This window comes from Tribolium madens, unplaced genomic scaffold, assembly GCF_015345945.1.
Source record: "Tribolium madens isolate multiple individuals breed KSU strain unplaced genomic scaffold, Tmad_KSU_1.1 Scaffold_19;HRSCAF=116;Tcas5.2_LG9, whole genome shotgun sequence".
NCBI classification, from domain to species: Eukaryota; Metazoa; Arthropoda; class Insecta; order Coleoptera; family Tenebrionidae; genus Tribolium; species Tribolium madens.
The window spans coordinates 16,277,797-16,302,145 of record NW_025400983.1 but is presented as its reverse complement, the minus strand read 5'-3'; the positions used below and the strand labels follow the sequence as shown (position 1 = coordinate 16,302,145).

At 29.5% G+C, this 24,349-nt stretch overlaps 1 protein-coding gene across 1 annotated transcript in view; it reads left to right on the top strand.

The window, feature by feature from the left end:
- The first annotated feature begins 7,454 nt into the window (after window positions 1-7,454).
- LOC123012181 (metabotropic glutamate receptor 2) overlaps window positions 7,455-24,349 on the top strand; it is a 390,426-nt gene continuing 373,531 nt past the window's right edge. The window contains exon 1 of the mRNA XM_044410042.1: window positions 7,455-7,631. The gene's annotated coding sequence lies outside the window, so the exon portion shown is untranslated. The remainder of the gene's footprint in view (window positions 7,632-24,349) is intronic.

The following is a 24,349-nucleotide window of genomic DNA, read 5'->3' as shown; positions in this document are numbered from 1 at the left end:
TGAAACAAAGAGGCACCTCTAGGTATTAAATTTCCACTTAGTGATCATCTTTGCGACGAGAACTTGAGAATAATTGTTGGATGAAATAAAATGTTTGTCTAAGATGTCTTTGGATAAGACTTGGCTTTTTCTGAAATTTTACTCTGTATAATTTTTTTAAGCGTATTTATGAAAAATTAAGGTTATAAAAAGTTTTACCTTCTTCTCCCACCACTAACTTAAAATAAACAAATAGGTTATAATTATTCTTTCTGGGCCAAAAACTCGCGATTAATTGCTTGTTGAAAGACAGTATTTAGAAATCAATTTGTTCATTATACAAAAAGGAAAACTCAATCCTCGAATAAAAGAGGAGTTATCTTTGTAATAATTGTTTACCTGAATATAGAGAGGGACAAAAAGATTTGGTTTAATTACATCCTTGTAATATATCGTCTTTGTGTACGGCTTAAAAGCTTTGTGAAATTCATTGCGGGTCAGAAACAATGGTTTTGACACCCTGTTTAACCTAATATTGGCCGCTACAGCATATTTCACTTTTAATACAAAATGGATGGAGCTGGTTCTAGTCAGTTTTTATTAAATCAGCGTCAAAGAGCCAGTGATATTTAATATACCCGTTAATTTTCTAGTATTTTTGATTTGAAATATCCCTGCCTGCTCTATATGCTATACAGGATGCGTGAATGGTATAATGATCTAAAAATTTATCTCGTCTTGTACGTGATGTCGACTGTTGCTAGCCTTTATTGTGTGGTTTCAGCATTTTCTTTTCTATTACTTTCATGATGTATGAGTCTAAAAAATTTCATCTAGTTCGAGTTAGAAAAAGTTCAAGGTGAGCACAGTACACTGTCAGTCATAAAAATTATTTGCCCTAGATCTAATTTATTAAAACGCTTGTTTTGTAGAGAGGGATTCTATAGCAGAAAAACACAGCTTTTGTTTTAGTTTTTGTAGTCACGAACAATTTATTACTTTGACAAATATTTCATAAAGATTATCAAAAGTTTATCAAATGCATCAATAACCACAAGGAAAAATATTTTTAATGTAAATAATTTTTTAAATTTATAATAATCATAACACACTCACTTGTATTTTACACCGGGTGTCCCAGGCAGGCTAAGATATGGGAAATTAACATGGAAAAATAGTTTTTATTTTTTTCCGGCTGTGGAGTAACAGTAATCAAGATCTGATTGATGGAGCTTGTAGTACTTAAAGAGGGCTATCTTATCGATATTTTTGTCGATTCTGCAATTAACTTCATTTGGACGAAAACGACCCTCAAAAAATCGAAATTTGAATTTGCCGGGTTAGTGTTAGTAAGAAACTATCAAATCATTGTTGCCAAAGGAATTTGTAATAATTTGACTTGATAGTTCGTTTCTTAGTAACGCTAACCCGGCAAATTCAAATTTCGATCTTTCGAGAGCGGTTTTCGCCTAAATAGAGTTAATTGGAGAATTGACAGAAATGTCGATAAAATAGCTCTTTTCGAGCACTAGTAGAAATATGAAAGACTGGTGTATCACAAAGAAACGTAGAAGTGAACCAAATATATTTGACTCGGACCAAATGTATGTTGGGTTGTCGGCTACGGCGCTAAATATGGCGCCACCCTGTGTGCCAGAAACATATTACTTCCCAGTATAGTTCAACCTTAATCAGATTTTAATTTCTGTTACTCCTGTAGCCGGAAAAAAATAAAAACTAATTTCCCATGTTAATTTCCTATATCCAAACCTGCCCGGGACAGCCCGTATAACTGGTGTTTTTTTTAATTTGGCGTCAATGCTATGAATTTAATTTTTAAATTGCTTAAAACCAAAAGTTAGTGATAAATAATAGTAAGTGAGCTTGTTGAAAGACAATTTAATGAGGAATCCAAAAATAATAAAATATACAGGGTGTTAAATTTAAAACACTGAAATTAATGTCACTTTTGGTGAAACAGGAAGTAGCATTGATTGAGCATCTATGCCAAACAATTGTTGACAAGAAACTTTGTTCCGAAAAGTATTGTCATATCTTTAAAAATAATGGAGTTATGGCTTTGATCGTTATTTATAATACAACCTGTATACCGGGTGTTTTTTTAAGTTTGGCAACAAAGTTATCCATGAAAGTTTGATTGTGAACGAACCGGCGTACTGACATTTGATACCTCGCCGGGCATATTAAAAACTGTGGTTCGTTCACAACACACTCATATCGCCACCAACTATGACGCTAAATTTAAATAAACACCCGTTATATATTTAGATTAAAAAATAAACGTTTAATGCACACAAATTTCACAAAGTTCATGAGAATATTAAATAAAAAACCTCTTTTGAAGACAAATGCAATTTTTATGCTTGTGTTTTTCATACACTTAAATAATAAATAGTATATTCTGTAACAAGATTAGAATGAAAATTCAATACGAGTGGAAGATTCCGAACGCGACCGTTAGCGAGTGTGAGGAACCACGAGTAGAGTATAGTGGAGGGAAATTATTCATCAAGGTCAAAACCACAATTTGAATATTTTTTTTTTATTTTATTATCTAAAAAAATATTTTATACGAAGGAATTTATAAAAAATATAAAAATTAGGCTTTGCCGCCAATTAACAACATTTAGTAATTTAATTTCGTTATATTTTTATTTATATTTTTCAACCAAATTGAAATATTATAACAATAATTACCAAATAAATGCTTTTTTTGGTATAAATTTTATATTTCTTTGTTAAACTTTTATCTCTTGGTGTAAGTGGGAGTACATTGTTTACACACACAATATTCTTTGAGGTCCTGTGTCATTTCGATAAAGTGAATGTAAACTTTTCAACTTTTAGCAAAGTACTTACTGTTGTTTATCAAAGTTGGTGTGTTTTCCCACTGAAAAGATTAAGCAGCAGGTGCATGAAATGTAAAAAAATATAAACTTATTTAATATTATTATTTTTCTATGGCAAATAAATATGTGTAAAGAAAATATACAATTGTAAATATAAAAAGAAAACTTTTTTATAATTAATTGACAAATTTTTCAATGATATTGCATGGTTCTTAGAGACCTTATAGGAATTTAAAATATTCTATTCAGTTTTTTCTTTTTTTTTTCAAATTTTAAAATAGAGCTCCTAAAATCTTTAATAAATAATAGTATATTATGTTATTATAAGTAAAAGTGATAGTTTATGTGGCGAAGCTAAATGTTTAATTCGCCGAAAGGAGTGATGCAAATGATTCAACTAAGCCACATAAACGCACTTTTACTCCAAATATCATATACTATTTTATCCGCAAATGTATTGAGATCAAGAGTAAAGAGCATAACAATAATTACTAAGTAAATAAACAAAATATTCAGAAGACTTTGCAATGAAATCATAACAAATGTCACCTGTCAGTTTTGGAGTTTGTCTTGAGATTTTCGAAAGTGTCTATGATTTACCTAATGAACTTAGTGCAGTTAAAACGTTACATGATTTGAGTTTGCGTTTCTTTGTTGTCAGTTTAATTTTCAAGTCTCAGGTCAATTTGACAATATTTTATTAATTTGACGTTCTTTTTAGGTCTGTAATCGTTATTTAGGTAGCAATAAGAGCATAATAAGGAAATTATGGAGCGAGAGAATATTTAAAGCACGTTAGTTCAAAAATAAAATAATAGGGACAGAATTGCACGATTATTCTTGAGGTGCCATTTATAGCCAGAGGGCAAGTCGAACAGCAAAAGAATAACAACATTTCTTCCCAGTAGTGTATATACAATTTTTTACACGACTTGAGTTAAGAAAAGTAAGTCTTTAATAGAATTAAAAAATTAGCATTCTTTGAAATTCGATTGTAGTAACAATAAAAATGTTTATTCACAATCACTAATGTAATATGCCGATTACTAACCTTTTTAAGCTTGGGAAACATGTCATTATTTTTCATGAAAAGTAATAAATGTTACTCCTCTTGGGTGGTAATATGCAGGATTGCCAACGTTAAAATTACGAAAATACCGGAAATTTTTTCTTTTAAATTGTCAAGTTACGGATAATATTTCACTAAATTAGTATTCAATTGCTTTTGTAGCAGTTTCTCTTAATTCTGGGGGAGTACATTGCTCCATTTCGACGACTTTAAATTGGATTTACACATTATTTCAATATTTTCTTTGACATTTCCGAAATGTCAAAAATCAAAAGTCATTTGGATGGCCTACCACGTTTGGACCTTAACTTTGTTAGAATTTTATTTTACTCAAATTTTTGACTGAAAATAATGTGATTGTGAATAAAATAGCATAGAAACCTCGGTGATAATGGCATTACCCCTTGTGCTTTATCCGATCTCGAGGCTAGCGCCTCTCTATCGTATACATAAGCACTCGGGGTAATGCCATATTTACCACCTCGCTTGTAATGTACTATTATTCACAATCACTAATGTAATATGCCGATTACGAACCTTTTAAAGGTTGGGATACACATCATTAAATCTCATAAGGAGTAATAATATTACTTCTCTTGGGCGGTAATATGCTCGATGGCCAACCTTAAAATTACAAAAATACCGGGAATTTTTTCTTTCAAATTGTCAAGTTACGCAGAATATTTTGCTATATTAGTATTTAATTGCTTTTGTGGCAGTTTCTCTTACTTCTGGGGGAGTACACTGCTCCATTTCGACGATTCTAAATCAAATTCATACATTATTTCAATATATTCTTTGACATTTCTGAAATGTCAAAAATAAAAGGCCATTTGGATGGCCTACCACGTTTGGACCTTAAGTTTGTTATAATTTTATTTTATTCAAATATTTTGACTGAAAATAATGTGATTGTGAATAAAATAGCATACAAACCTCGGTGGTAATGGCATTACCCCGTGTGCTGTATCCGATCTCGAGGCTGGCGTGTTTATGTATAACACTCAGGGTAATGCCATATTTATTATTTACCACCTCGCTTGTAATGTACTATTGTCGTCAATGAATGGGAATGACTTAGTAACGGGAGCAAATTATGCTCATTTCTCTCATAGTTTTGACATAAGAATAGCTAATTTCTACTAGCTGCCGCGCAAAAATAGTTGTTTGCATTATTTACAGTGCCGGCAATTGAAAGTCGGGCAGTCAAATTGACATTTTATGACATTTTGAAGAATTTTGGTAAATCAGACTTTTACCTTTATTATTGTTTGACTATTTACAGGGTGATCTAGTTTGTAACTAATCATCGGTATCTTTACCTTTGAATTTATTGACAATTCAATAATTTCGGTTTATGAAAGTCAATTAATATTTAAATTAAACTTTAATAACACCAACAAGAACATAAATAATATTTTAACTAATATTTTATAGGCGCTCCATTTTTCGTTTAACTGCCTCTAACCTTCTCGGTAATGAAGCAACCACGTTTGAAGCGTGGTTTGCAGCAAATTGATTCCACACTTCTTGTAATTTTGCCCACAAATCTTCAACGTTTTGTGGACGAAAATTATTGCTATAATTTACTTTTTTAACCCAGACATTTTCTATTGGATTTAAATCTGTACTCCTGGAAGGCCAAGGTAGAACTCGAAAATTGTGTTCCTGCATCCACTGTTTTACAATCCGTGCGGTGTGAATCGGGCAATTATCATGTTGGTATATAAAATCTTCAGTAAATTTGACTTCAACTGACGGTAACATAACATTTTCTAAAATGTTAACATAAGACCGTGCATTAAATCTGGGTCCAATATCAACACCTCTGGAGCTCATCCACCCCCAAACATTTACCGAAAATCGACCTGTTTCTTGTACGCACTGTGTATATTTTTCTTCATAGCGTGTGTTTGGAGGTCTATACACACAAGTTGAAGAAGGTATATCTATTCAAGCACAAATCTGAAATTCCGAAATGAGCCGCGTAGCGGCGAGTTGAGGAACAAATGAGTGCTTGAGTGCTTCTGCAACAAGTGCTTTATACTATTTTTTCTATTTTCCCGCTTTATATCATTTTATAAATTAAAAAACGAAAATTTTAATTATTTTTTTTCTAGAGAATTTTGTGACGGTTGGCGACATTTATTTGGAATAATTTTAGGCGGCTGTAAAAAATAAAAATAATTCTTATTTTCACATTTGGAAATGAATTGTGAAGACAGTCCGTCACTAAAATTAAATTAACGCCAACGACTTATTCCAGCACTCAAATGACGTCATTTGGGTGCTGGAATAGACTTATTTTAACACCGAAATAGAAAACAGTCTTTCTAACACGATTACGTGCAGTCCTGATTGAGCCTGGGAAATTTGTCGCTCGTTGTGCGGTTGCAACGTATTCAAAAGGGTGATCTTCCAAAAATTGTCGAAGAATATTATTTTCTTCTTCGGTGGAAACTGGTTGCCGACCAGTTCTCACTTTTCTGTCCAGATAATGTCTTTGATTCCACCTGGCTCTGACGTCGTGCACTGTACTTTTTGGGACCTGCATCCTTTAGGCCCCCTTCTTTCTGAACAATGGTTTTCCAAAAGAGTTATTATCCTTGCTTTTTCAGCTACGCTTAATTGTGGCATTGTTATTAATCGAAGAATAATTTAGTTTTCTGAAAAGATTGACACTTCAGGTTTGACAATTAATATTGTCTCTAATATTTTGATATATCTATTTCCTAGGATTATTGGAAGTAACAATAAATTTTATTTTATAATAGAAAATTTATTACTGCCCGACTTGCAATTGCCGGCACTGTACATAAAGGGAGAGACATACACAATTTTAACTGAGGTGCCGTTTATAGTCAGAGGACGAAACCTGAGGACTCTAAAGCACCAAAGGAATAATTGAATTTTTTCCATTGCTGTATATGTATACCATTTTTCCACAATTTGAATTAAAAAATCCGAAAAATGTGCTGTTTTTTTAATAAAATGTAAAAACTAGCATAAAGCTAGCATTCTTTGAAATTACACCATGATGATAACTTGATAACAATAAGAATGTTTGTTGACAATGAGCCTATCAATGAATGGGAATGACTTAGTAACGGGAGCAAATATTTGTTCCCGTCATTAAGTATATTTCTCTCCCTCGAGAGAGAATTTTAACTTCTGTCACAATTTTGACATAAGAAAAGTGGATTTCTACTTCGGTCGTGCAAAAAGTATCTTTTTTTTTTCATGGTCTTTGAAAACCTAAAATGTTTTCGTTATTTTACCGCACTGTTTTCTACTATTCTTCACACAAACAAGAAAAGACAGTGATGATGCCACGCATTTTTTCTACGATCTTTTTTAAAACACAGAACAAAGCAGAATTTTTTTTCAGAATTAGCCGCTGAAAGAATAATTTTTCTGAAAATGTGACAAACTTTGGTAAGTATGTGTCCTTGTAAATCAGACCTTGAGCGCAGAATCCCGTACTGTACCAACCGGCGTCTCTTAGCGTCGCGACGCTTCAGTGTGCGTGTCCGTGTTAGAGCTTGCAGAAGTTCAAGCTCCGGTTTATCGCTACGCGAAGTTAAACTTTTCCGTTTACTAAAAACTTTAATAATTCAGTGAAAGTGATTCGAATGTGACTGTTTTATTTGGTGCAGAGCACTTTGTTATCTTGACTACCTCGAAAGAAGAAAGTTTCTGACGAATTATAAAGTGTAAGTTGTCAAAAAGTTGATTTTGTTGCCCCAGAGACAGACAATAATGAAAAGATAATATTTGGAGCAACTATAATTAACTTAATGTAAAATAACATTTCTTGCTGTGTTATTATGAAAATAAATGTTCAGTGTTGGTAACGTTGTTTTAAGGCTTGTTGAGGTAAAAGCATTTTTCGCTTGTAAAAAGGATAATTACGTTTGCTATGTAATTTTAGAGATACATTTTTTACTAGCAAATAAAATCATTTCAAGTATGTAATATTTCAACGATTTTTAGAATGTGTGTAAGCTTGAAATTTTTTCATATACTCGTAAGAAGGGAATCGTTTCTTTTTTTTTTTAATATCTCTATGTAATATTTTCTGCTGAATATTATATTTGATATTAAATCAGCGGCGTTTCATGATTTCATGATTTTTTACATTTAGACGACAAATAAGTTTTATGATGTAGCTGCTACTCCATTAAACCGTAACTGTATCCTTGTGAATAAAACTTTCTTCTATTATTGGAAGAATTATAGCACTTTGTCATTTTTCTTATACAGAAAGGCAATGACACTTTTCTTACATTTTTTATATTAAATCTGAAAAAGGACCAGTAACATGTCTGATTGTTTTGTTACTGTCGTTTTTTGTAAAATTTTGAAAATAATTGCGTTGACTTAAATTCCTCTAGTATTTTTATTACTAAAAATAGAAAAGTAATGTTTTGCACATTGGTAAAGAAGACTATCAAATTCTAAAAGTATATAGAGATACATACAAGTTGTATCTTGATGTCATCAAATCAATTAAATATCTAATAATAATTGTTCCCCTCACAAAACTCCTTAATGAATGCATTAGTAAAAGTATATTTCCTACCTGCTTAAAAAAATCTTTAATAATTATGTTAATAAAAAGGTGATCCTGATAATTAAAACTATTGATCAATCTCATTGTTGCCAAAAATATTTGAGAGGCTGTTAATGGTGAAAATCACAAAATACTTCGAATCTTGTAGATTGTTTATTTGGTTTAGGAAAGAATTTGTTCATTGTTGTTCATTGTTCATTTTAGTCTTGTACTTTAAAAATAATCTTGATTGTATATTTATAAAAAAAAAATGTAACTTTTTGTTGAACATTATTTGAAACAGTTAAGATGAGAACTTATCGACTAACATTTTGTTTGAACGAAAGCACTTTCAAGTGACAACTTTAGAACTCTGTCTTAGTTCAGACGCCTTGGGTACATGTACACAACGATGATAATAACATTCTTATATCTGGCTTTTACTCAAGATATGTCGTTTTGAAGTTTTGTCTGTGATGTCATAACCGCCTCGAAGGCATTTTTGTTTAGTTTAAAAATCAAGTTGTGTTGGATTTTGTACGTTTCGGTGACGTTTATGTAAAATCTGAGAAACTAAGACGGGCGTGTAAAACTTGCAAAATATTTTATTTTTACCGAAATAAAGTATGTACTCGTATTATATTATTTGTGCTTTAGAATTTAAAAATTAATGAATCTTTTTTATAAGTTTTTATAAGTACTTTCGGCGAACTTTAAGATAGCGATTTTAGTTTTTGCTTTTTAAGAAAAAATTGATTAAAAATTATTTCTGTTAAATAAAGAACAATTATATTCCATTCATCGTAATCAGCTTTATTTTTTGAAAGTTATCAATTTTCAGTATATTTTTAAATAAACTTCAAAATCGTTTCACTAGAATGAAACATTATGAAAATCTAAGAATTATAGAAAGAGCAAATCCATTTAATTTCATATGGTGTGATCTAATACAAAAAGGAAAATCAGTTTGGGTTTTAAGCAAAAATTATAATTTGTAAATTGTTACTAAAAGTGAGAATGCGAATTAAAAGAGAATTGCTGTGATGGGATTGCAAACTAATGCGTTTGTTTTGCATTATTTTAGATTAAAATAAAGCGATAATGGGAAAATTGCATGACATATGGAAAAACCAATCTGAATTTAGTATTTGATATGATCACCATAGCAACACAAAATTTTATTGGAAATTTTTTGACTCATTAGCTAAAATTAATAAATGACACAAAAACTAACCTCTAATATTTAGTAACACTTTATTTTAAACATAAAAAACTAAGACTTATTTACTTGAACTCGTGATGTCATGCAATTTTTACTTAAAATATCCCGATTGGATTGGAAACACTTTCTCGTGATTGGCAAAAACGTGTAATTAGCTTTCGTGTTCCACTCGGGCTAATTACTGACGTTTTTGACAAACACTCAAAAAAATTGCGGAAACAATCAATGCACTCGAGATATTATAAGTGAAAATTTATTCCTAGATTTGTTCCATGTATAAAAATTACAAGTTTTTAATATTGGAAAAAATTCTTGTTATTATTTTTTTATATAAAATATTTTTAGCATATAATATTTCTTTTTTATGTTGCAACTATACACGGTGCGCCAGAACTCGCGCCCCAGAGAAAAATGCGATATAAGGTAAGATACCAGGAACATGGAAAAAATGTTAAAAAAATTTTATCTATAAAAAATTCGAAGTTATGAGGGTTTAAAGTTTGCACTTTGACTTTATTTATTTTTGTTGGAAAAATAGTTTTCCAAGTTTTTTTGCTATAGGCTATTAAAAGAGGAAACAAGGAAGCTGTATCCTAAATTGTAACTCTGTTCAATGTTATTTGTGGCTTTTGTTAGCACAATTTTTGTCTCTTTACTAAATATTTGTTAAAAAACATATACAAGATCATCAGTACCATTAAATAGATATAAAAAAATGTCAAATGTCAAAAAATAAATATCAAAATTTTTTGACAGATAGAATTTTTTAAACATTTTTTTCATCTCCTGGTATATTACCTTAATTGAAAATTTTCTCTGGGGCCCGAATTCTGGCGCACCCTGTATACATTACCTTTCTTTGAGAACATTTTTATTTATGACAATGATGAAATTAAACAAATCTATTCTATGTATGATAGATTCTTTAAAAGACAATATAATAAAGAAAAAATAAATTTAGAAAACCCACTATCGGAATCCAAAAAATGCATTTTAAAATAGTATATTATATCATAAGGTAGAGAAGAGATTTTTTATAGCCGAGCTAGAAATAATAAATGCGAGACTATAAAAATCTCCTCTACCGTGTTTTATGTAATTTTTTTTCACTACTAGCACATTTATTACCCGGAAATACAACGGTGAAAAATACGAGTATAACCCTACTTAATGTACATGTTACCTCAGAGGTAACATGTCGTAATTCACAACTACTATTTCTGTTAATTCACTATTACCTACAGTTATTAATTACTTACTTGAGTTATTAACTTAAGTTTACATTTTATTGAAAAAAAGTAGTACATACAATGTATACAGGGTGCGCCAGAACTGGCGCCCCAGAGAAAAAGGGTAAGGTAAAATACCAGGAACAGAGAAAAAAATGTAAAAAAATTCTATCTATAAAAATTTCAAAGCTATGAGAGTTTAAATTTTGCATTTTGATTCTATTTATTTCTGATGGAAAAATAATTTTCCCAGTTTTTTTGCTACAGGCTACTAGAAGAAAGAAGCTGTATCCTAAATTGCAACTCTGTTTAATGTTTTTTGTGACGTTTATTGGCATGGAGTAAAAATTCAATTTTTACGCCTGAGCGTTTTTACTTTTGCCATGACATTATTGACATTTTTTGCTGATTCAGCAATTCCTGGAGAGGTATGTATATACATTGTAGTTTATCAGCATTTGACATTTTGCACTACTAAATGCTTTAGTCATCCACTAGTTAATTTAATAAACACTTTCGAAAATCTTAACAGAAATTCCGGTACTGCGCGTGATGTTTGTTTATAATGATTTTATTAGTTGCAAAGCATTCTAATTATTTTGTTCATTTACTTGTAATTAAAAGTTGCTTTTTACTTTCGATTTGAATACATTTGCGTATAGTATATGTTATTCGGACTAAATGTGAGTTCATGTGGCCCAACTGAATTATTTGCCTCACTAAGTTTGTCAAAATAAACGTAAAGCTTTGCCACATAAACTATCACTTTTACTCCTAATCGAAAAAAATGTTCTGTTTTAGATAGTTTGGCTCCGGATTGAGGTTACAAGAGAAAAAAAATATCTTTAATTTTACGTCACAACTGCAAAGAAAAAACATTTTTTGCTTTTGCTGAAACAAGCAAATCTGWAATTAAAACTTCATTATTCTAACTCAGTAGAAAGAAAATTTATTTTTTTCTTGATTTTGGAATTTTTCCTGCTTTTTAAATCTTATCACATTGGCGGTTTCATTTTTTTGATAATGATGTCACTTTGACAAATGAGTTTTTGTGAAACACAAATAATTTTAATAAATACCAACTCAAAGAAACAGCTTTAAGATAAAAACAAAGTCATTTTAACAAGAACTATCATCACCTTTAAAATTATTAAATTAATTGTCAAAGTGACATATAGTTGTCGAATAAATAAAACCGCCAATGTGATAGGACTTAAAAAGCRGAGAAACATTGTTAAAAGTTCAAAATCAAGAGAAAAATTAATTTTTCTTTTCACTGAATCAGAATAATGAAGTTTCAATTACAGATTTGCTCGTTTTATATAAATAAAAAAAGTTTTGGCGTAAAATCAAAGATGAAAAATTTTTCCTCTCGTAAACTCAATCCGGAGACATACTGTACCTACAGGRTGCGCCAGAACTCGCGCCCCAGAGAAAAATTTCAAGTAAGGAAAGATACGAGGAACATGAAAAAAATGTTTAAAAAATTCTATCTGTCAAAAAAATTTGACATATATTTTTTGACATTTGACATTTTTTATATCTATTTAATGATACTGATGATCTTGTATATATTTTTTTACAATTATCTAGTAAAGGGACAAAAATTTTGCCAATAAAAGCCACAAATAACATTGAACAGAGTTACAATTTAGGGTACAGTTTCCTTGTTTCCTCTTTTAATAGCCTATAGCAAAAAAACTTGGGAAATTATTTTTCTAACAGAAATAAATAGAGTCAAAGTGCAAACTTTAAACCCTCATAACTTCGAAATTTTTATAGATAAAATTTTTTTAACATTTTTTCCATGTTCCTGGTATCTTAGTTTACATGGTATTATTCTCTGGGGCGCGAGTTCTGGCACAGTCTGTATAGTATAAGCATTGATCTAATTTCTGTTAGGAATTTTTTTTTGACACATCCAGTTTTTAAGCTTAAAGTGTTTAACCCCATAATATCAAATTTTCTTTACGTATCTTGATTTGTCCTCTTTCTTTCCGGCTTTTATTAATTGCATTATTTTTTGTTAATAATTGATAATAATTTAGTTTTTCTTTAGTAACCTTTGTAATTAAGAAAAAACTCGAAATCACTGCTCAAATGCATTTTTTACAATATATCTAGGTGGGATATTGATACATGTCATTAAGAAGGCTGTAGTATAAGATGTGGGATTTAATTTTTTTTAGTGATTTTTGTATTGTATTTTTGTGGGTCGCCGCCTTATTTAAAACTGTAACTAATGAAAACATTTTGTTTTTTAATTTTTCTTTAAAATAAATTTTTCATTAAATGTTAAGAAAAACCCTTTTTAATTTAAAAGTTTTATCATCTATATCTACGTTTTTCTCTATCAAACTGTCTGTCATTGTGTTTTTGTTAAAACAGGACTCATTTAATTTAGTCTTACGTATTCATGCCACTGTTTATCCACAAATGAAATTTTCTTAATGTGGGAATGAGCAACTTCCACAAATTGCAAGCATCAGCCCGAATGTAAATGTATCAAGGAAGGCATGCTGGTGGAGAAGCTGCCAAATACCTAGCAAAGTGATTGAATACTTGAAGTCTGTGCCGCGAATGTTTGTTTTGTTTCCAATCTCAGAAATACAACTTATTCTTTGTTTTTCAAACAACAATTTTAGTTTTTATTTTGTTTTTATTTCACAGATTATTTTGATCAAAAACTGAAAAAACACAAATCAAAAAAGATTTTTTGATAAGATTAAAGCCAACTGGCAATAGCTTTTAAAAGCAATAATTGAAATTGATTTATGGTTATGTGAGAAAAAGTATTACAACATTTTTCATATCTTAATTTCTCTATTAAAGACTGTGACAGCAAATCAATAAAATCAGAATGTGTTTCAAATAAATCATTAATTCCTTTGTCATTAAAATTTTCATCCTTGCAAATTGTCGTTTTTGTGAATTTGCATAAGCACTTGAAATATTTTAACGAAACGCTTAAAATTACACAGCTTCCAAATAATTTGTTCTTTCATAAAACCGGTTGCTTTATATGAATTTTAAGTATGCAAATAACGAATACTTTTTTCATATTTTTTAGAATATAACACGAAAAATTATGTTACTTTATTTATTTATGTTTTGTATTTAATTTATTACATAGTTTACATTAAATCAAAGCAATATAATTCACCTGGGGTGTATTAACTACATAACATGTTTCACATATATACCAGGTGAATAAAAAGTATGGAACCAAGCGTTTTTTTCGTAAACTAAGCACTTTACAAAAAAAATAATTAGTGTAGCGTAAAGTCCAATTAAAATGTGACCATTTATCAAGAATAACATTTTTAGAAATTTCTTTTAGTTTTCGAGTTCTGAAAAAAAATTTTTTTTTTTTAAATGGCAACCCACCAGGTAATTTTTTTAATTAAAGATTATGATCTAAAAATGACCTCTAATTAAATAAAATTGTTTATCTGCAAACGTCACAAAAGTGACCACTTTTATGACTAAATGACACAGGTAAAAGTTTTACTTTTCAGACATGGAGTAAAAACACTGTTTTTACGCCTAGGCGTTTTCACTTTTACTTGACACTTACTTTGACATTTACCACTGTTGTCTCTTTCTTGTCCCTTTCGCTTTTTCAGCATTTTCTGGAGAGTTACAAGGTAGATTATCAGCATTCAACATATTGCACTGTAAACTACACCAGTTATTCACCAGTTAAATCAATCAACACTTTCGAAATCTCAACACAAATTCCGAAACTGACGCGTGACGTTTGTTACGATTTTATTGCAAAGCGTCCTGATTATTGAGGTGATTTACTTGATTATTGGTGTGTTGCTCTTTTCGTTCCATCTGAATCGTTTGCAGATAAAATAGTATATATTATTTGGAGTAAAAGTGAGTTTATGTGGCTCAGCTGAATCCATTTGCCTCACTCCGTTCGGCAAAATGAACGTTCAGCTTCGCCACATAAACAATCACTTTTACTCCTAATAACATAATCTACTATTTTTAGCCAGTACTTTTTGTTTTAATTAATTGTTAAAGTTGTGTTCCGAGCTCATCACGAAGATTTTCCTAACTTAACCGAAGTGGTTGTTTCATGCTTTTCATCATGGGAAAGCGCTGATTTCTATGCAGGTGCTTTGGGGTGGTTTCGAATGGACTGAAAATAGAAGAAAATGATTTGTTTTTACATTTNTAGTTTTCGAGTTCTGAAAAAAAAATTTTTTTTTAATGGCAACCCACCATGGTAATTTTTTTAATTAAAGAATATGATCTAAAAATGACCTCTAATTAAATAAAATTGTTTTTTAGCCAGTACTTTTTTTTTAATTAATTGTTAAAGTTGCGTTCTGAGCTCATCACGAAGATTTTCCGAACTTAACCGAAGTGGTTGTTTCATTTTTTTCATCATGGGAGAGGGCTGATTTCTATGCAGGTGCTTTGGGGTGGTTTCGAATGGACTGAAAATAGAAGAAAATGATTTGTTTTTACATTTTTTCATCCATCCGGAACCACCCCAAAGCACCTGCACCAAAAACCGGGCTCTCCAACGACCAAAATCATGAAACGACTCCCTCGTTCAAGTTCGGAAAATCTTCGTGATGGGCTCGGAACGCAACTTTCACAATTAAAAAAAAAAGTACTGACTAGAAAACAATTCTGTTTAATTAGAGGTCATTTTTAGATCATAATCTTTAATTAAAAAAAATTACCATACTGGGTTGCCATTAAAAAAAATTTTTTTTTTCAGAACTCGAAAACTAAAAAAAATTTCGAAAAATGTTATTCTTGATAAATCGTCACATTTTAATTGGACTTTACGTTACACTAATTATTTTTTTTGTAAAGTGCTTAGTTTACGAAAAAACGCTTGGTTCCATACTTTTTATTCACCTGGTATATTGATTGACATACATTAATCGTGTTTAGAAAATATTTCAATAAGAACTTGCTTTTTCTTGTTTATCAGTTTTTATTTCTATTTACTATTCATTATTGCTAGTGTTTATATGCGAGAATTTTTTTCTTGTACTTTTTTATAAAAAAATTGCTTGTTTAAAAATGGTGGATGCGCCGGGCCAAGGAGCAAAATTTTGTTTTTCGTGAAATTAAAATCTTCTATGCTAAATTACACAATTAGTTTTAATGATAATAAAAAATGTCGTTTGCCACAGCCAATTCTAGTTTTTATCATTTAACCTAAAAAAATGAATTTGTATTTCATTTAAATGAGCATATACAAGCACTTGTTTGCATATAAAAAGTGTTGTTTATATGAAAGAAAGATGAAAAATTAAAGCAATATTGTAAAGTGTTTCGTAAAATTAACAAATTTTAGAAGTTTGAAGTACATATGTACAGTTGCGAAATTAAAATTTCGGGCAGTATTGTCATTTTCATAATGTAAACTCTAAAACAACCTTTACATTAATAAAATCATTTTTTACTCTTGTCATGTTTATGTCATTTTGACTTATCTATTTATTTTCAAAAATAGCGTCACCGACAGAAAAGTTTAATTGTCAAATGTCAGTCAAAAGGTGAACTTTTTGAACTGACAGAAAAATACTGCCCAAAATTTTAATCTTGAATTACGTATTAATAACTGTTAATAACAATTAATTGATAAAGTTTTAGCTGTCTCACAGTTTATATTAGATGAGCAGYGCTATAAAAAARAGTAAAAACGTCCATATGTTTTTCAATGTCACAAASTTTTAAAACTTTGTAGATTTCTCAAGAACGGTGTGTGGAAAAAAGATCGATAGTTATCAGTGTTATCTCAATGTTTTATAGCAAGGATGTCAAAGGTTTTTGTCAGGATTGTCACTACGAACAAAGCGGTTTGAAACGAATCAAAATCAAAATTAAAAAAAAAACTCTTTTGATGCTTTCCATATAAATTAATTGTATTATTACTCAGCTTTTTGTTGAAAACTTAGTGTTGTAAATTTCAAATTTATGTGTAAAAAATATTGAATACAAGTTTAAATGTTGCCTGTTTTTGCATGCATTGAGAATTTTCTTTTAGAAGTAGACTGGGCTGGAATTATAGAGCTTATAAATCCTGTTTTTTGCTTTGTTGTATATCACGTTCTCATAGACATTCCTTAATTTTACGGTAAAGTGTACTCTTAGCGCAAGTAATGTACCACTAGATGGAGCTGTATTAAATAGTCTTTTTGCACTCCACACTTSTCTCAACAATTTCAAATTTTACCTCGATCGATGTCTCGACTGTGAATGGCATTTTCTTTGAGAGAAGTAGAGTACTGAGCTTAAAGGTATGGACAAGTTAAAAGGCAAAATCAAGCCACTTTTAACACGTAAGGATTAACTGTGCTGTGAACATATTTTCATAAGAAAAGAGACTAAGAAGAAGCTTAAAATTAAGATAAAAGCGTCGGTTGGRGACCGTAAGAATTACCATGACAATGGCAGACTGGAAAAGAAGAGAATCGTAAATACCTTTTATTTTAAAATTAACAAACTTTAATGTTTTTGAAACAAATTTATAACTCATAACTCTTTTAAAGTGTTGCTGGATTACAAAGATGGATATTTATCACAGGCAATTTCAATAAATTTTGTGTTATCTGTATGTAAGGTCCTGTCAGTGTGATAGCGTAAGTTTAAAATTTGAAAGCAGAACAAATATGAAACGTCAAACTTTCAATCGAAACCAGACGGAATCAAATTTACTACGAGAGAACTTAAAAAGATGTAGGAGAAAAGCCTATTATCCCACAAAGGCGAACTTTTTTGAAGCGTACAGTGATAGTAACTATTGTAGCCGGTCAAAAAAAGTTATCTACTTTACAATGCTAAAATAACAAATTTGTTTAAGCATCTTATTTTCTTTTCATTTTTAGACAGTTTTTTGGAAAGAAAGTTTTGCATATGATCTTACTTTTTATAAATTATTTTTAATAAATAACGGGTGTTTACTTAAAGACGGCATCTGAGTTGGCGGTGATATGAACGGACCACTATTTTTCATACACCCAGCGAGGTGTCAAATGACAGATTAATAACATTCAATACGATGCTTTGTTCACAATCAAACTTTTATGGATAGCATTGTCGCCAAATTAAAAAAAAAAACAGGTTTTATCTATTTAAACAGATTTGTTTCAATATTAGATACAACACAAGTTTCCTTGAACAAAATAACTGTGTGTGATTTATTCAACTTTATTTCACTAAATTACGACAAATTTGAGAGTAATGCGAAAGGTCGTGGGGATGCTACAAGCCACCATAATCTTTTTCAGTACATGAGCCGCATTCGTGTTTCATAAAACAAATTCTTTCAACGGCACGTGCCTGGAAAGAAAATCTGAAAAAGTTTTAAATTTTTCTACTACTGCTGAAATGAGCAGCACTTCTGAAAAAGATTTTAGGAACGCAAAGCAAGCAACATTTGTATTATACAGAGCAAGTCAAGATTTCTCTGCATTTCTAATTAAATTAAAAATTAAAAAAATTCTTTCATTTTAAACATTTTATCTAATTGGATCTGATGTCATCACTGACTTTTTACCTAATACAAGTATAATGTATCATAAACTTAAAAAAAAACTTTCTTAATATATTTTGTTATTATAGAAGTTTGACAAAAAATATACAATCGAATGGTCAAACTGCATTATAAAATTTAAAATGAAACAATTTTAATAGGCAAGTAATTAAAAAAATAATAGTTATTTATTACAAGACGATAAAATTTTGTCTTTGAGTGCTCGAAAAGATAATGAAAATTTTATCGTCGTGTACAATATAAAATTTTATTCAATCCTCACTAATTTTGTAGTGAATTTGGTCGATATTTATAAATGTCAAAGTAAAATTCAACAATAAAATCTAATGTCAAAAATCGTTAGCAACTAACAACCACGGATATATAACAATGGATGTATTTTTTATCATCTAGACGATAAAATTTCATTTTAACATGGAGTAAAGAGTAGATAAAATTCAATTTTAACGTAGAGGATTGAATAAATATGCAGGGTGTTCTGTTTTTATTGTTACAAATTTAAGCAGGTGATAGGATATTCAATTTTAAGATAAAAGTTTCCTATAAACATCCTATAAAAAATATTACATCCCCTGAAAGGGGTGCATCTTTTAATGGATTTCTTGAAATATTTCAGCAACCATTGTAGATAAAATTTCAAAATTTGGTACAACTGATAACCTTTATACACCCAAACGAATTCAAAGATAAAATGTCGAAATTTTCACTCAGGGGCGTGTTAAACTGGGGGGGTTTAGGGTAAAAAGTGCTATAACTATTTTGTCTGTTGGTTCTTGCCACTTTCAGCCACACAATTCTAAATTTCAAAGTTTTTCTCAAAAAATAGGTCTCTTGCGTTTTTTCGATACAACTTACCGTTTTTGAGTAAAATTAGTTTACCTTTTGTTTTACAGACCATAAAAAGTATAAAAATTAAAAATTAAATTTGTTTCACCGTTTAAGACACCCGTGATTAAAAATATTGACAACTGATCTTTGAATTTGTTCAGGTGTTATCAGCTGTAACAACTTTTATAATTATATCTACTCTGCAATAGTAGGAAAACCCTATTAAAAAAACACATATCTTTCAGGGGGTGTAGCTCGCTTACATAACATTTTTAGATACATGTTCATAGGAAACTTTTGTCTTAAAATTGGCCTGTTAAGATCCGTCCTACAATCTGTTGACGCTTTACTAGTACTATTAAGATTTATAGACGGTAATTACCTTTTAATTCATCATAAAATAACAATCATGAAAATAATAAAATAGAAACTACAATAAAGTACAAAATCTGCAAAAAGGTTAAAATTAATTTTATATTTCCTTTAAACATACTACAGTGCGATCAAAAAATCTGTCTATCAAGCAAGCGTAGAAATTTAAAACGTATGTCTGTGGAAGATAAAATGTTACAATGACAAATGAGAAATGTCAAAATATTTTTTATGTAAATTATGACAGGAAACCGTGGTGAACGATTTTTATGAATAAACACCAACAAAATCTTATTTTAGTTTGTTTTGAGACGTTTCATAGAATAATTCAATTTAATTAGTTCATAGTTTTAATTTGTATAAAATAATTTTTTGACATCTAGATAACATACGAACCACTATGCAACATACGTCCTCAACTAGGACGCCTACTTGATAGAAAGACTTTTTGATCGCACTGTATAATTACGATAATTAAAAAAATTTAGCTAGCTTTATACAATTGCTTTTACATTGTTTAATAGAAAACAGGGTAAAGGGTTTCTACTACAGTATTGAGGTAGATGAAAATTGATTAGATCTATAGTTTCGGACGATCAGTTAAGTTATATAGAATTTTCTACATAAAACACAATGAAAAATATCTACGCCTCAGGTCAAATATTGTTAGACCAAAGAAGGACAAAGTAAAGCCATAATTGTTACCGATGTTTCAAATTTCTTTTTTCTCAATTTAATTTTTTTAATAGTTTTTTTCTTTTTTAGTTAAATGTGTTGTTTTTTATGAGCACTTTTTTACCAATCTTCATTTTTTGTCTTTTTAAATTCACTAATTATCAAATAATACAGATGGTGTTTTTTTTAATTGTTTTTATTTTTTATTAGTTCCTTGCTTAAAAATTGTGTAATTTTATATTATTATTATTTAATTTATGCATTTAAGCAATAATTTCTTTATTTTTAACAACTGAAATGTTATGTTATTAATTTCTGTAATAGTTTTAACGCAATTTTTTTTTTCTATTTCGGTGTTAGGATAAGTCTATTCCAGCACATAAATGACGTCATTTAAGTGCTGGAATAAGTCGTTGGCGTTAATTTAATTTTAGTGACGGACTTTCTTCACAATTCATTTCCAAATGTAAAAATAAGAATTATTTTTATTTTTTACAGCCGCCTAAAATTATTACACATAAATGTCACCAACCGTCACAAAGTTCTCTAGAAAAAAAATTAATTWAAATTTTCGTTTTTTAATTTATAAAATGGTATAAAGCGGCAAAATAGAAAAAACAGTATAAAGCACTTGTTGCAGAAGGTTCTTCAAGCACTCCTTTGTTTTCAAATTTGTGTTTGAATAAGATATCTTCTGCAACTTGTACTTTAATATACTATTATTTTTAGTTATGAAAAATGTTTAAATTTGATTAATTTTTACGCGAGCATCAAAGGTTTTGACAAAAGGTAGTTTTATGCTCATTTGGTTCTTTAAATGTTGGATACCCTCGTTTTGATAATTCGTTAATTCAGTTTTAGTTTAATTTTAAAGTTTGGGTCGTTGTTCCGGTTACTTGCGCTAACAAGAGAAGGCACTAATGTCGTTACACAAACATGAATTATTTCTCTACTTAGCTAAATTGAAGGATTAATTAGAAGTGAAACCAAGATTGTAAAAAAGCAAATTAGTTATGTTGAGGGAAATGCAAAATTAGATAAATAAAAAATTTCTTTTTAATTAAAATTTTTTCAGGTCATTAGTGTCCGCTCCTTCGATTACTTTTTCTTGTCATAATTCTACGAAACTTTTTACATATTTTAGGATTATATTTCKAATTWAACATTTTATCACTGTGCTTAACAATGTTTGAAAAATAAATAGGATTAAATAAAATTGATTTCATTTTAGATTTAAAGAAAAATAATCCGATTTGCGGCTGACCGTTTTATCAAATACAATCAGTTTTTATGCCTTTACCCCGAGAAAGAAAGGAAATAAAGCTTGAACTWCTTCTGTCTSCAAATCCTGTTTTCGAGCTGATCTGTTTATAGAGAATATACAAGATTTATAATGATTTCCCATAAACTAAGACATTTGGTGCTCCCATTAAAGTAGACGAAATGGTTTTCCGAAAGGACCGAAATAATAGGGTTTCTGTGGAAACAGCACTGTAATCAGGMACGGTCATCACAAATTATCGCTTAATTCACAGCTGCTGTTTAATTTGTCCTTTGATAGATTTTACAGGTGCTTGTGGTTTTATAAAATTTTTATAAACACTAGAAACATTTTCACCGGGTGATTAATTATTTGACTTTATTGTCTTTTATTATTCAGAGTAAACCAAAAGTATGAAATTTTTTTGTGCTTCAGGCTTTTTAATTTTTTTTTAATGCTAACCTGTCATGGACAAATTTTCGACAAAATTTGTAATGAAACTGAACTTAATTATAAAACAACTCTGAAGAACAATCAAAATAAGGGTCTTAAAAAACCACCTAAAACATTACAAGAATTGTCTATAAAAACACAAGAAAGCAATTCACTAAGAGAAGTTGTTGTTCTAATTCAAATGGTCGAAAGAATTAAGAGCTTGGATAAGAGCCGAGGGTCGCCGTACTCATTATTAACCTTCAGCAATTAAATTTGATTCCTTTTTGGTTTATTTTTCTAATTCTAGAACAAGTGGTGTAGTTCATTATCTTAAAAATAAAATTGATGGGGTGATAAATGTAAGAAAATGACAATTAATCAAAGATTTTAAGCTTGGTTTACATTAGTGAAGTAAGAATAGTAGAACTGAGAGGAAAAGCAAACAAATAATTGAGTAAATAGTTGAGCAAATGTGAATAGTTGAGGGGTTGAATCAAATTTATGTACTCAATTCTAGTCCWATTAATTTTTTGTCGGTTAACAATTTCAAGGATAAGAAGAAAATTTTTCATTAGTAGAGTTGGGTCCTTGAGCAGCATTTCATAAAGATAAAAATATTGCTCATTTTTTATTCATTCTGATATCAAGCTGCCAGGATTTGAAATTCCAATTTTGCACAAGATTTATTGTGAAATAAAAGTTTTGATTAATTTTTGATGAATTATTTAGTTTATTGACAAAGGTATTTTCACTTTTTTTATCTTTTTAGACAAAAGAAAGTGTGTTGTACAATTTCTTTGGTGCTAAATGCAAATTTGAAATCTGTTTTAATTTTCATTAAATTTTTTGAATATTTTAAAGTGTTTTAGTGCGAAAAGTTTAAAACTAGAAAGCCTTTATTAATTCCTCTGCATGTAGAATCTGTTGTAACTTGTTTGTTTCTATTACTTTTACTTATAATAACCATACAAAAAAAATTGTTTCAGAATCAATTTTAATAAATAAAAGGTGTTTTTTTTAATAAGCTTAATACGCGTTTGATTAAAAAAGAAAAAACAGGACAAAAACAAACAAGTGCCTTTTAAATTTTGAAATACAGAAAAAATCAGAACAATCCACTTACCTTTTAGCTTTTACTGAAAGAGACATTGCCAATAAACATACTTGAACACAGCGAAAAAGACATTTTTAGAATTCTTGTTGCATTTTTTTTACTTCAGCAAATAAAATTAAAACAGATTTTAAATTTGTATTTAGAATTCCCAAAATAACTCAGTTTATATTGTAGAAATTATTAATCGCTGATTAATACAAGACTTTACTACAATATTGATTTAGACAGTACCTTAGTTTATTCAAGACAGCTTTATTTCAAAAATTGTTAACAAATAAACTCTGTTTTTTTTTAATAAAAATTACCAAGTCAAAATCTTTAAAGTTCTATAATTGAATACTTGAAGACAGACATCATTACAATGTCTAAAAACAAAATTCAGTGCTAATAATTTTGATAGAAACACACCCCAAATAAGTACAATGTTGTGGACAAAAATGAGATTCTCGCTACAACAACTTTGAAGAAAAAGGATGTATATACAGAAAAAAGTTAATTAGAAAAAAATACAAGTAGATWTTATGATSATTGGCAATAAATTTTGTGTAATTTATTGAAATGAGCTCAAAGTTGATGCATTTTATAAATTCTTCTTCAGCTTTAGTTTCAAATTTGTTACTTTTTCAACTCGTTCCTCAAAAACGATGCACACGAAACTAATTTAATTGTGTTCTTTCATTCATGTTTTATTCTTGTTAATTTCTTGCTAAAAATTGAGAATGTTTAGCAAACCTGAATTACAAATTGCGTCTACATTTTAACGGACCTTTTTTCTAACTTTCTGCTTGCAAACTATTCGTTTCCAAATTTCTAAAAACTGTTAGCGGTACCGAATTTGTTCCTTTTTTAGTGTTTCGTCTCTAAATTTTCTTAGACGATTTTTTGTGTTGACGTTTAATGACATTGTTTTCAAATTAACTCAAAAAACCGGAACTGCCAACGTCCTTTATTAAAATTACCATGAATGAATTTATTAGTGGTGCCAACGTTAAGACGGTTAAAACTAATTAATATAGGATTTTTATGCGAAAACTATGAATTACTTCCATGTTTAATTATTTATCAATAAATCCACTCATAGGAAGATTAAAATTAAATATTACAGAACATTTTTCACAATTTAAAATTGTACTTTTTAAACGTTTAACGATGTTTATTCGCCATCAAAAATTGATTTTCTTTTAATAAAGTTGAAGTTGAAATTGTTGC